This window comes from Zosterops lateralis, assembly GCF_965231275.1.
Source record: "Zosterops lateralis genome assembly, chromosome: 4".
Lineage (NCBI taxonomy): Eukaryota > Metazoa > Chordata > Aves > Passeriformes > Zosteropidae > Zosterops > Zosterops lateralis.
In genome coordinates this window covers 59,305,249-59,315,628 of record NC_139765.1, presented here as the reverse complement: position 1 = coordinate 59,315,628, position 10,380 = coordinate 59,305,249, and positions in this window count along the sequence as shown.

Genomic DNA, 10,380 nt, shown 5'->3' with positions numbered 1-10,380 from the left:
GGCAAAGTTTTACAGTGCTTTTGCCTTTTTTGCATAGTTCTTCCTCTGCATCCAGCAGATGCTGCCTTGGTATGACTCTCATGGCATGCCACATGTATTGTGTAAACAAAGGTGGAAAATGGGTTTTCTTAAAAGTGCTGCTGCACGTGCCACAAACAGCTGGACCCACGAGTTACAGAACATGATGAAATGTTTCCCCGCCTGTTCTTACCTGGAGATATTTCAGTACCATTTCCCTGGTGATTCAAAACCTGTTTCTTCATGCTTCAAAACTAGGTTCTACGTGCTGGGGATGGCTTGCACAATCTGCTTCCAATGCAGAGTTCAAGCACTTCTGATACTTTCATGAAGAAAAATGGAACAAGGTTTCATACTTGCTAATGCCACACCTCAAGCAGTTTTTCTTAAAAATAGTGATATTTTTAGAAAACAACACATACTAGATTGTTGTTATCTTAATATTTCTGGCTTACAAGCCTTCAATATGTGGCTAATCTGAGTTTTCATATTTTCTTCGTGAATATGAGTGCTGGATACTTTCCTATTAATTTGGAAAGATTTTACTCTTTCATAACTATGAGTGTGCAGGAGTTTGACCTTTAAGAAAAACATCATGTCTTTGAAACTCTTAACAACAAGATAACATGACAAAATACAGCCCAACTACAAAATTTAAAAAATAACTTTGTCTTTATGCCATATAACAAAAGTAAACAAGATTATTATTTTTTTTAATTTTATGTGTATACCTTTAAACTAGTCAAGCTAGGAAAATTTCAGTCTTCCCAGAAAAGATTTCATAAGGTTTTATGCGTAACTAAATAGAGGGTTGTGTTACAGTACATAAATCACAGTATTTTCTACACAAAAACTTGTTGGGTAATAGAAGATAGCTCAGCAGGTGCTGATGACAGTAACAGGCTAAAGTTCAGATTCATTTCAAAGAACATCATCCACAGGTTAAAAATAAATAGTGTAAGTAGTAGTTCGGTTAGAAAATATACAGGAAAGTCTGTATAATTAAGAATGTTCTATTGAGTATTCTGGAGAAATACATGGAATTACACTAAAGACTGAATGGCAAATTAGATAGTGGTGAATATTGAATCGTACTATTATGTAGTAGGATTCTGGGCTTATGAGCCTTAAGCACAATTCATTGATTTTTCTTGCTGTGTCCTAACTTTGAGTTTAGAGGAAAAAGGCAGCACAAAGGCTTTAATGACAAATTCTCTCTTTTCTAATAACATGGCTGCACATATCTCTGCCTAGCCAAGGGGAGGCAGGAATTGTCTCTTAAAAGTAGTATTACATCAGTTCCTTTGGTTTTAAATCAAATTCTGACCAAATTTTCTGTAGGTCTCGAGAGGGTTTGCCAGGTGAATGAGCTGTCACATGTCTGAGTGGTTTAGCTTAATTTGAAAGACAGTTTGGAAGCTGTGTGAACATGTACCCACAGTGGACAATTATATAAAAATATGCCCATAAGGGTAGCTTATTGTAACCCCAGTTATTCACAATGTGGCTTGGACTTTGGTATGTGAAGGAGTTATTTATTGGTAATTATCATTGGTAATCACATGGCAAAGTACAAGCTACCAACAGCACTCATCTTCTGTACAACCAAGGAGCACGTCATCAAAGACACAGGAAAACTTTGGTCTCTTCTGAGTGTCACTGAGGGTTTTGGTCTGAGGGTATCTTGTGACAGGGATGTCATGTACACATCACAGGCCTGCATGTACATCATCACTTCATGCTTGAGCAAAACGAAAGTGAGTTAGAACTTTGTCCCACAGTTTGTCAAGCAGCAAAATGTGCTCGCTGTTTTACCAGGTAAATAGAGAAATTCAGAGCATAAAGACTGTCTTTGGGTCTTCAGTCTAAAAACCTTAACTCTGTGAAAGGGACTAGTGTTGAAATACTCTGCAATACTCTGGGGGCTTCTTTGTGTCCTGCCCCCATCTACCACCTGAGCTAACCACCATTCAGGTAGCAGGAGGAGTTTACTACATTTTACTTTGTCAGGGAGGAGCATGGAAGGTACCCATAACAAGTTCCCAGAAAAAAATTCTGAACTGCTGCTGTATTGACCTAACTGGGGAATTAGACTGAGCAGATCTATGCAGAAAAAAGTTAATAGGAAGAATAAATATCAACAAATATCCCCTATGTATTTGTCTTGTGCCTATAATGATAATCAGTTGCCTCTTCTTTTGACTGAGCAGTAGCACTGATTTTCAGGCAGGTGAGCTCCATCTATCCATGTGCTTGTCTGACAATGATTTGCTTTTCTCTTTAGTTTTTCATAGTTTTTTAAATCACCTTGCATGTTGAAAGCTTCAGGATGCCTTCATGACAGGCTTCTGTAACAGAATGAGTAATAGAGGTATCAAGTTAATGCTGTAACATTACAGAGCTGGGAGAGTGAGGAACTCTGGGGATGAGTTATTTTTTCATCAACTCTCCTGGTCAAAGGGAAGGTGTTTGAAAGGGCCAGTCGAACTTGGTGACTCAACAAATGGTTACAGAAATGGGGCCACAGCCAGTGGTTGGCTGTTTAGACCATGGGTCCCACTTTAAGAAACCTGAACTACTGATGGAGTCCATTTGTCAGAGAAAGGGAAAAGTATTTTTGGTCAAGGGCTTGTCCAGCTGGTGAAGAGAGCTTTAAAGTAAAGGTGCCAGGGAAGGGAAACCTCAGTCCTTTCCAGTCCTACCAGTTTGCTGCCAAGGAAAGCAAGAGATGGCCAGACATTGAAGTGGATTCACAGGTCAGCAGGAGAGGATCTGAAGGGCAGCACAAAGGAATTCCATTCACTCCAGCCAGGGAGTTTGTTTCACTGGGGACCCAACTGCACTGCCCCTGTGCAAGCACACATGGCATGGGGGATAAACAGGAGGAGGCAGAGACCTGCACACACCTGCAGAGCTGTGATTTTGTGTCCTGGGATGGCTGCTGTGATGGAACTGTTGGAATGGAAGGACAGGCAGGAGAGATGAGGGGAGGGTGTTACCCTCTATGCCAGTGACCAGCTGGAGTGCATGGAGCAAATTCTGGGGGTAAAGAGGAGCCAGCTGAGAGCCTGTGGGTCAGGATTAAAGGGAGGGCAGGGAAAGGTGACATTGTAGGGGGGTCTGCTGCAGCTGCCAGGCTAGGAAGCACATGAGGTCCTCTATGGGCATTCTCACATTCAGAAGTCCTGGTGTTCATTGGGGACTTCATCCACCCCAATATCTGTTGGAAGGACAACCCAACAGAGCATAAACAATCCAGGAGATTCCTGGAATACATTGATGGTAACTCCTCCAGGAGATAGAGGAGCCAACAAGGAGAGGTTCTGTGCTGGACCTTGCTCTCACCAACAGGTAGGATCTGGTGGGGAATGTGAATCTCCAGGGCAGCCTGGCCTGCAGTGACCATGAAGTGGTGGAGTTTGAGATCCTCAGGGTGGTGATTAGGGTGCACAGCAAGCTCAATACCCTGGACTTCAGCAGAGCAGATTTTGGCCTAATCAGGGATCTGCTTGATAGAGTGCCATGGGAGAAAGTCCTGGAGGGAAGAGAAGCCTGAGAAAGGTGATTAATATTCAAAGGTCACTTCGCCCAAACACAGGAATGATGCAAAAAGGAAAGTCAGCTCTGGGAGAATGAAGAGCTGCCCACTTCTGAAGAAGATCAGGTTTCAGACCATCTAAGGAACCTGAAGGTGCACAAGTCCATGGAACCTGATGAGATCCACCTGTGAGTCCTGAGGTGGAGGAAGTGGGTAAGCCAATATACATCGTATTTGAGAAGTTGCCACTGACTAAAAAAGGGGAAACATAACCCTTATTTTTAAAAAAGGAAAAAAGGATGTTAGGAGATACAGATTAGTCAGTCTCATCTTGGTGCCCTGGAAGTGTTCAAGGCCAGGTTGGATGGGCCCTGAGAAACCTGATCTGACCATGGCAAGAGGGTTGGAACAAGATGATCTGTAAGGTCCCTTCAAAATAAAACCATTCTATGAATAATCTTAGGACTAAACCGAAATATGGTGATGAAATCTGCAAGATCATTACTTTACCCTGCCCAAACATAAAAAGAAGGATTTATTAGACATCTGCTAAAAATGATTGACAGTCAGTATCTATATCTGCTTTAATATAATTTTAATCTGTGATCTTTAATGTATCCATGTTTGCTAAAAGGAGAGGCTGTGGTTAGTTAATCCAAGAGCTACAGAGTGCCCTGTCATTGCAGGAGGTATGATATGTCACTTTTTAAAGTTTTAAAACAAAACAGTTTTCAACAGAGGCCTCCCAGACTGTCGGTTTCCAAGCTGTGCTTGGGAAACAACACCTCTCAAGCCATTGCTCAAGCCAATGAGAACCTGCTTGTTCAAGGTGTGCCTTAAACACACCCTGTTCTGCCATATAATTCATGGTAATTATATGCTCACTGAAAACACAGAACAAAACCAGAACTGGGAACAAATAGACAGTCTGGGAAAAAATTCTTTGGTCTGTAACAATTTTTAAATAGATGCCATTTGTTTGCTCCTGCAAAAGCTATCTTCACAGCAGAGCTGGACCCTGGCTTCTTATTTGAAACTGCCCTCACCCTTGCCAAACTTTCCTGACAGTGGGCATGCTGTGTGGGAAAAGAAAGAAGTCCCTAGGGAATAACTAACTTTCCCAAGTTGGCATTAACACGGGCATACTTTTTTCCTTTCCTCTACCCTGCAGAACAAACAGGAGAAGGAAGCTTGAACAGCTGCCAGGCACAGTGGAGCAGGGCTTGCCCTCTCCTTGCACTGGTGTAAAGGGAGTCCAGCACCACTCAGTTTGAAGGGTAGGATTGGTGACCTCTGCTTCCTCTGAAAGAAAAAGCCAAGGTGCCAGACTGGGGAGGGCAGAGCATCAGGCCCTTGGTGACAGCAGGGATCTTAACTGCTACTAGGTGACATTAATGTGGGGCTACACATTCTCCTTGCATGGGGCCATAAACCTGAACTTTATGCACTTGCCAGAGTCTCTTATTGCTCCTGGTTTACTCATAGCAAAGCATAATTTTGCTTTGAATTGCTGAGTTTGGTTTCGTTTCTCTGGAGTTTGTTTGCTTCCTGAGGAGAAAAAGTATGAACTCATAATTCTCCCAGTTAGAAGTGCACAGGCTATTTAATTCACTGTAGTTGCAATACCATATTTTTAACAATTAGTCCCTGCTAATTAGTTAATTACTGTGCCAGTAGGGTAGCTATGAATAGATGCTAAGTTCTATTGCTGAGTGTGGTGACAGAATTAAACCCACGTGCAATGAGGTACTCCCCACAGACTCTCCCATGCTCTCCACAGTTGTTACTACAGAAAAGATGCAAAATGCCAGCCCATTCCAAAGTATTTTAGATATATGTATACACACACACACACACACACATGCAGACAGACAAATTCTGCTGTTTTCTCTTCGTGAAGGACAAAAATATGTAAGAATAAACCAAGACCCTATAAACTAACCCCCCCTCAATAAAACAACAGAACATTCCTATAAAAAAGCCATCCAAACCAATCACTTGATATTTTAGAAATTAAAATAAGAAATGGTCATTAGTGGGTGGCAATATTTGCAACAGTGAGACTATAGATAATATGGTAGAAAGAGCTCTAGTGTCACAGAGCATTTCTTTTAAGGTGAAGATTACACTTGGTGAAGTTTGCCAGATAAGATAAAAATGTAGGACTATAAAGGACAGAAATAAAAAGCTCTATGGGCCAAACTATGTTTTGCAAATCAGAGGATGTGGAAGGAATTAGAATAGCTGAGTTTCATCATCTTCCTGTTAAAATGGTGGTGAATACTGAATAATTTCAAGAGAAGAAGAAATAACTCCATTATTAGAGAAGTTTAATCTGGCCATAGGTGTCACTGGAGATCCCAAATTTTAATGGTGTAAGACATTTAAATGGCATTTTACTATAGACACCTATATGCAAATAACTCACATAACCAATGCTACATGTATCTTCAAGTCTGGAGCTATTTAAATAATACATAACGATAGCTGATGCAGAATCATTCTAAGTTGATTTACCTGCTTCTTGTCTTCTTTTGAAATTTTAATTACATTATGACAGAAAACTCAGTACTGTGATACCAAGTGGAAGGCTTTGAAGACCAAAAATAAGATCAGTAACACAATGTGGACTGATAAACAGGAGAAAACAAACAATAATAGATTTTAACTATAAATGCTTAAAAATAATTAAGCTTGCATATGATCTATCATCATGATAATAAAGTCAACTTTCACGTAAAACAATGGCCTTTCTGAAGATTTCTTGAATATTTTAAATAAAAACAAACAACCCTCAATCAAACAGGAAAAATACTACTGGAAAACAAACAAACAAAAGTATAAATTCCACATATGCAAGAAAAGCTTGAAAATTTGATGTGAGTGTAGGATCAGACTGTAAATGCAATGAAACCTTGTCTTTATAAGTGCAAGCATTAGAAGACTGGTCTTCTGGTATCTTAAGCCTGTCCCATAAGTGTTGATTAATTTTCACTAGAGTGAAAGCAGAGAGACTTATCTGTGGAGGACAAAACTCCAATGGGTGAGTAAGGGTAGCAGCATCCAGCCTGAATGAATCAGACAAATAACCACAATTATGTTAACGAGGTGCCCTAGGGCATCACCTTCGTGTGCACAAAACTCCGAGAGAGTTGAGCTCTTGATGAACCAGCTGCTCTTATCAGGAACCTGGATATTCCTTGATGCTAAGGATTAAATCCTCTCTGGATGGGTGAACTGCGGGAAAACACTAAAATCAAGACATCCAGAAGGTAAGAGTGTATGGAGACACCTCAGCATCAAGAAACAGCACTTAGCACTAGGTGGTGCTCTTTTCTCTGCTATATTACTATTCAATGGTTGTGAGGGATTATTTTTTTTTCATTACACTGCCACATTTGTTACAGTAGGACTTCATTGAAAGAACAGAAAACGCAGAAGGAAAAGCATAAAGCAAACCAGAATTCTTTCTTGTGTTGATTGGTAATTTTCCTTGGGCCCAGAGATATAAGGTCACAGTACATTTCTGAATGGACACCACTGCTGCTCCTGGTCCTTTTTTGCTAGTGGTGCTTACATTGTCCCAGCAGTGAGGGATTTCTTACTTTCCTAAAGAGATTTTGGATATGTACACAGATCACTGTAATGAATTTCATTCCTGAGGTCCTCTATGTTCCTCATTCATTCCCTCCAGGTATTTCTGTTCTTTATTTATGTGCTCTGTGGCTATTATGTAACCAGGGATACACAAACACACACACAGAGCTAATTTAAGTATTTTTGCTTGTACCAGTCTGTCACATACTACAGGTCTTCCTCATTCCTCATATTTTTCTATAAACAGCCTTAATTTCATCAATGTTTTGATTACCTGAGTCTCAGAAGAATATTTGCTAAGATCTACATTTTCCATGAAAAGCCAGACAATGAGATAATAACTTTAATAGTTATGAAAATATCTAGAAAAATCTCCTAATACAGAATGACTCAGTGATAAAAGTGGTAAATGAAATTCAGAGCACAAAGACAGAGGGAGAAAATGGTCTTTCATTTTACAGGAAAAGCAAAACATAAAAAGATTTCACTATTACCATACAGGAAGAAGATATTAGGTGGTGAATAACAAATTCCAGCTCAGTGCTGGTCAAGCAGACAAACACAGCCTCAGGACTTGCAAATGAAATAGGAAAAACAGAGAACATCCCTGTGCTAAGGTAAGAATCCATGGTGCAGCCTAACATGGAGTACAGTTCCAGTCCAGTCTCCTGATTTCAGGCAGGAGGTAACAGAATTAGATGAAACCAGAAAAGGGCAGTAGAAGTACTCAGAAATGGTATGACCAGAATCAAATGGATTTATAGCCTTCAGCTGGAAAAAGAGCTGAAAAGTCATGTCTAGTTTGATGTTCACTATTCCTTTTGGTAGCTCCCCTGCAATAAAGGAATACCTGTTTTTACTCTCTAACTTTTTGGAGAGTTAGCCCCTTTGGTGCCATCCCAAACAATTATCAAATTCACACTGTATTAACAGAATTTTCTGTCCTCATCTGTATTTCTCTGTTCCTCAGTGAATGGTTTATTAAAGCCAGTTCCTTTTTGTTCTTTGTAACTCCTTTTCAACTCCACCATGCTGGTTCCTGGCCCTCTTTGAGAGCAGCACCACTTAGGGCTTAACCCATCAGAGCATTAGGAAATGTTCTGCACGTGGTATTGCTGCCCAATGCCCGTGATGACAGTGGGGTAGCTGCCTGGGTGCTGGCCATCTGCCCCGGATGAGCCACAGGTTCTGAAGGCCCCAGCAGAGCCTGGAAAGTGCCCCGCAGGCTCAGCACAACATTAACAGAGACGGGGCAGGCAGATCCAGATAGCAAAGCCTGAGAACATAGGAGATGCTTTTCAGGGAGAGCATGTGTATCTGGCCTCTTCCTCTGGTCCAGTCTCCTAAGCTTACAGACATTGGAATTGCCTGTTCCTTTTATTATCTGTCAATAGAGGCATTGTTCACAAATCTTGTCTAATCCCTTTTTATGCCTGCTAATAGCCTGCTTTCCCAACCTCCTGTGGCAACAAATTCTGGAAGTTCATTACGCACTGTGCAAAGAAGTGTTCTTCAATTTCAGGAGTAACTATATGTATGCTCCCAGTCCATAAGATATACATTTAATAAAATTTAGTCTGTCACTGTTGTGAGTATCACCTTTTGGCCTAAGCGTTTCTAAGTGATATACACACACTGAATGGTATGAAAATGAATTAAAGTAAATATTAGGGCAAAAAAGGATCAGTTTCTTGCATTTTTCCAGGGGAAGGGGAGTTGTTGTTTGACCAGTGCTACTACCTGCATAAGTGCATACCTCTTCTCCACCTAAGTATAAGCCCAGGCCTGAGATAGAAGCATTGCCTTCCTCATGGGAAGGGGAGGCGAGGCTTGGTGCTGCAGCTGCCATGGTACAGCACGTGGTCCTTCTGCAAACCTTGTTTGGGAACTCCTGCTTCTCACATCTCCCAGCTTGTTATGCCACCATTTCAACTAAGATTTTTTCCCATGAATCTGTGTGACAGTGCCAAGCCAGGCTGCACACACACACACAGAGCAAAGCAACCAGTGCCATGCTTAATCTACAGCTGTCATCCCTTAATTTATAAATTCCATGATGCTATCAAAATAAAGACTCTCAGTTTTCTCTTGCAATATCTGTTCTTTACCTGCCCAACCCTCTGTTGTTCAGGTAACTCTCCACCCACTTGCTCTTCCTCAAGCTCCTATGTTGCCTGTGGCTTGTGGTCCAAGTATTGTTTAGGCAATTAGTCATGTCTTCGCCCACCTTCCATCCCTCTTTTTTTGTTATTACTATTTATTGGTTTTATTGTGGTAATGCCTAAGGATGCCAATTAAGAAACAGGATTTTGTAAAAAATTGTACAAGTTCTAAGCCAAAGAACTCACCATCTGGGTCTTAGACACTTCATAGGTAGTGAATAGAGAAGTGGGAGGGAGTCTGGGAACACCATACAGCAGGATAAGATGTTTACACAGTGCAATAATAGAATGGCCAGCAAGTAACCTCTGCTAGTAGTCATCAGCAGGTTCTGTGGGGAAACAGAAAGTTTCCCAGCCTCATTGGAACTACTTTCATCTGGATATTTTACCACAGATGAGTAACTTAACATTGATTTCATCTGGAATGTGCTAGGGTTTGATGCTTGTCATTTAAATACATAAAGTAATTTTTTTCTATCTTATCCAGGGCAGATTGGCAAGGCTACCCAGAGGATGCTGCCCAGAGGAGTCTGCCCTGTGACCACTAATGCTGAGATCACCATACAAATACAGGACTCCCATCATTTAGAACCTTCCAGAAGCCTGAACCAAAAATTGAAATCACGGTAGTGAAGAGGGAAATGGGAAGGACAGAGGAAGGATGAGGATACTATTAGGAAGGACATAATGAAAAATCCATCACGTTGGGTAACTGTATCCTTAAGGCAATATACATGTTGTGCAACTGTGACACATTCAAGTCTGAACAGCTGGTTTTGGTGAGAGGCACCAGAAATTAATTTCCCGTGCAACTTTTGTATTAATAATTCATCTTGTTAAGGTGTGGTCTAATAGTGTTTTCACAGGCATAGGAGTCAGCCCTAATATTGTTTTTGACAACCATCTCTTCTACAGGCATCTGCAATTCACGTGTCCTTTTTGCCTCAATTTCTCTGTACAAGAAAGGGAAAGAGCTGTACAAGTTTTGGTCAAGGTCTGTAAAGTAGCTGGTTACTACACTGTTACTACTCTGTAGTCTTTTGCAATAACATGAAGACAGTATAA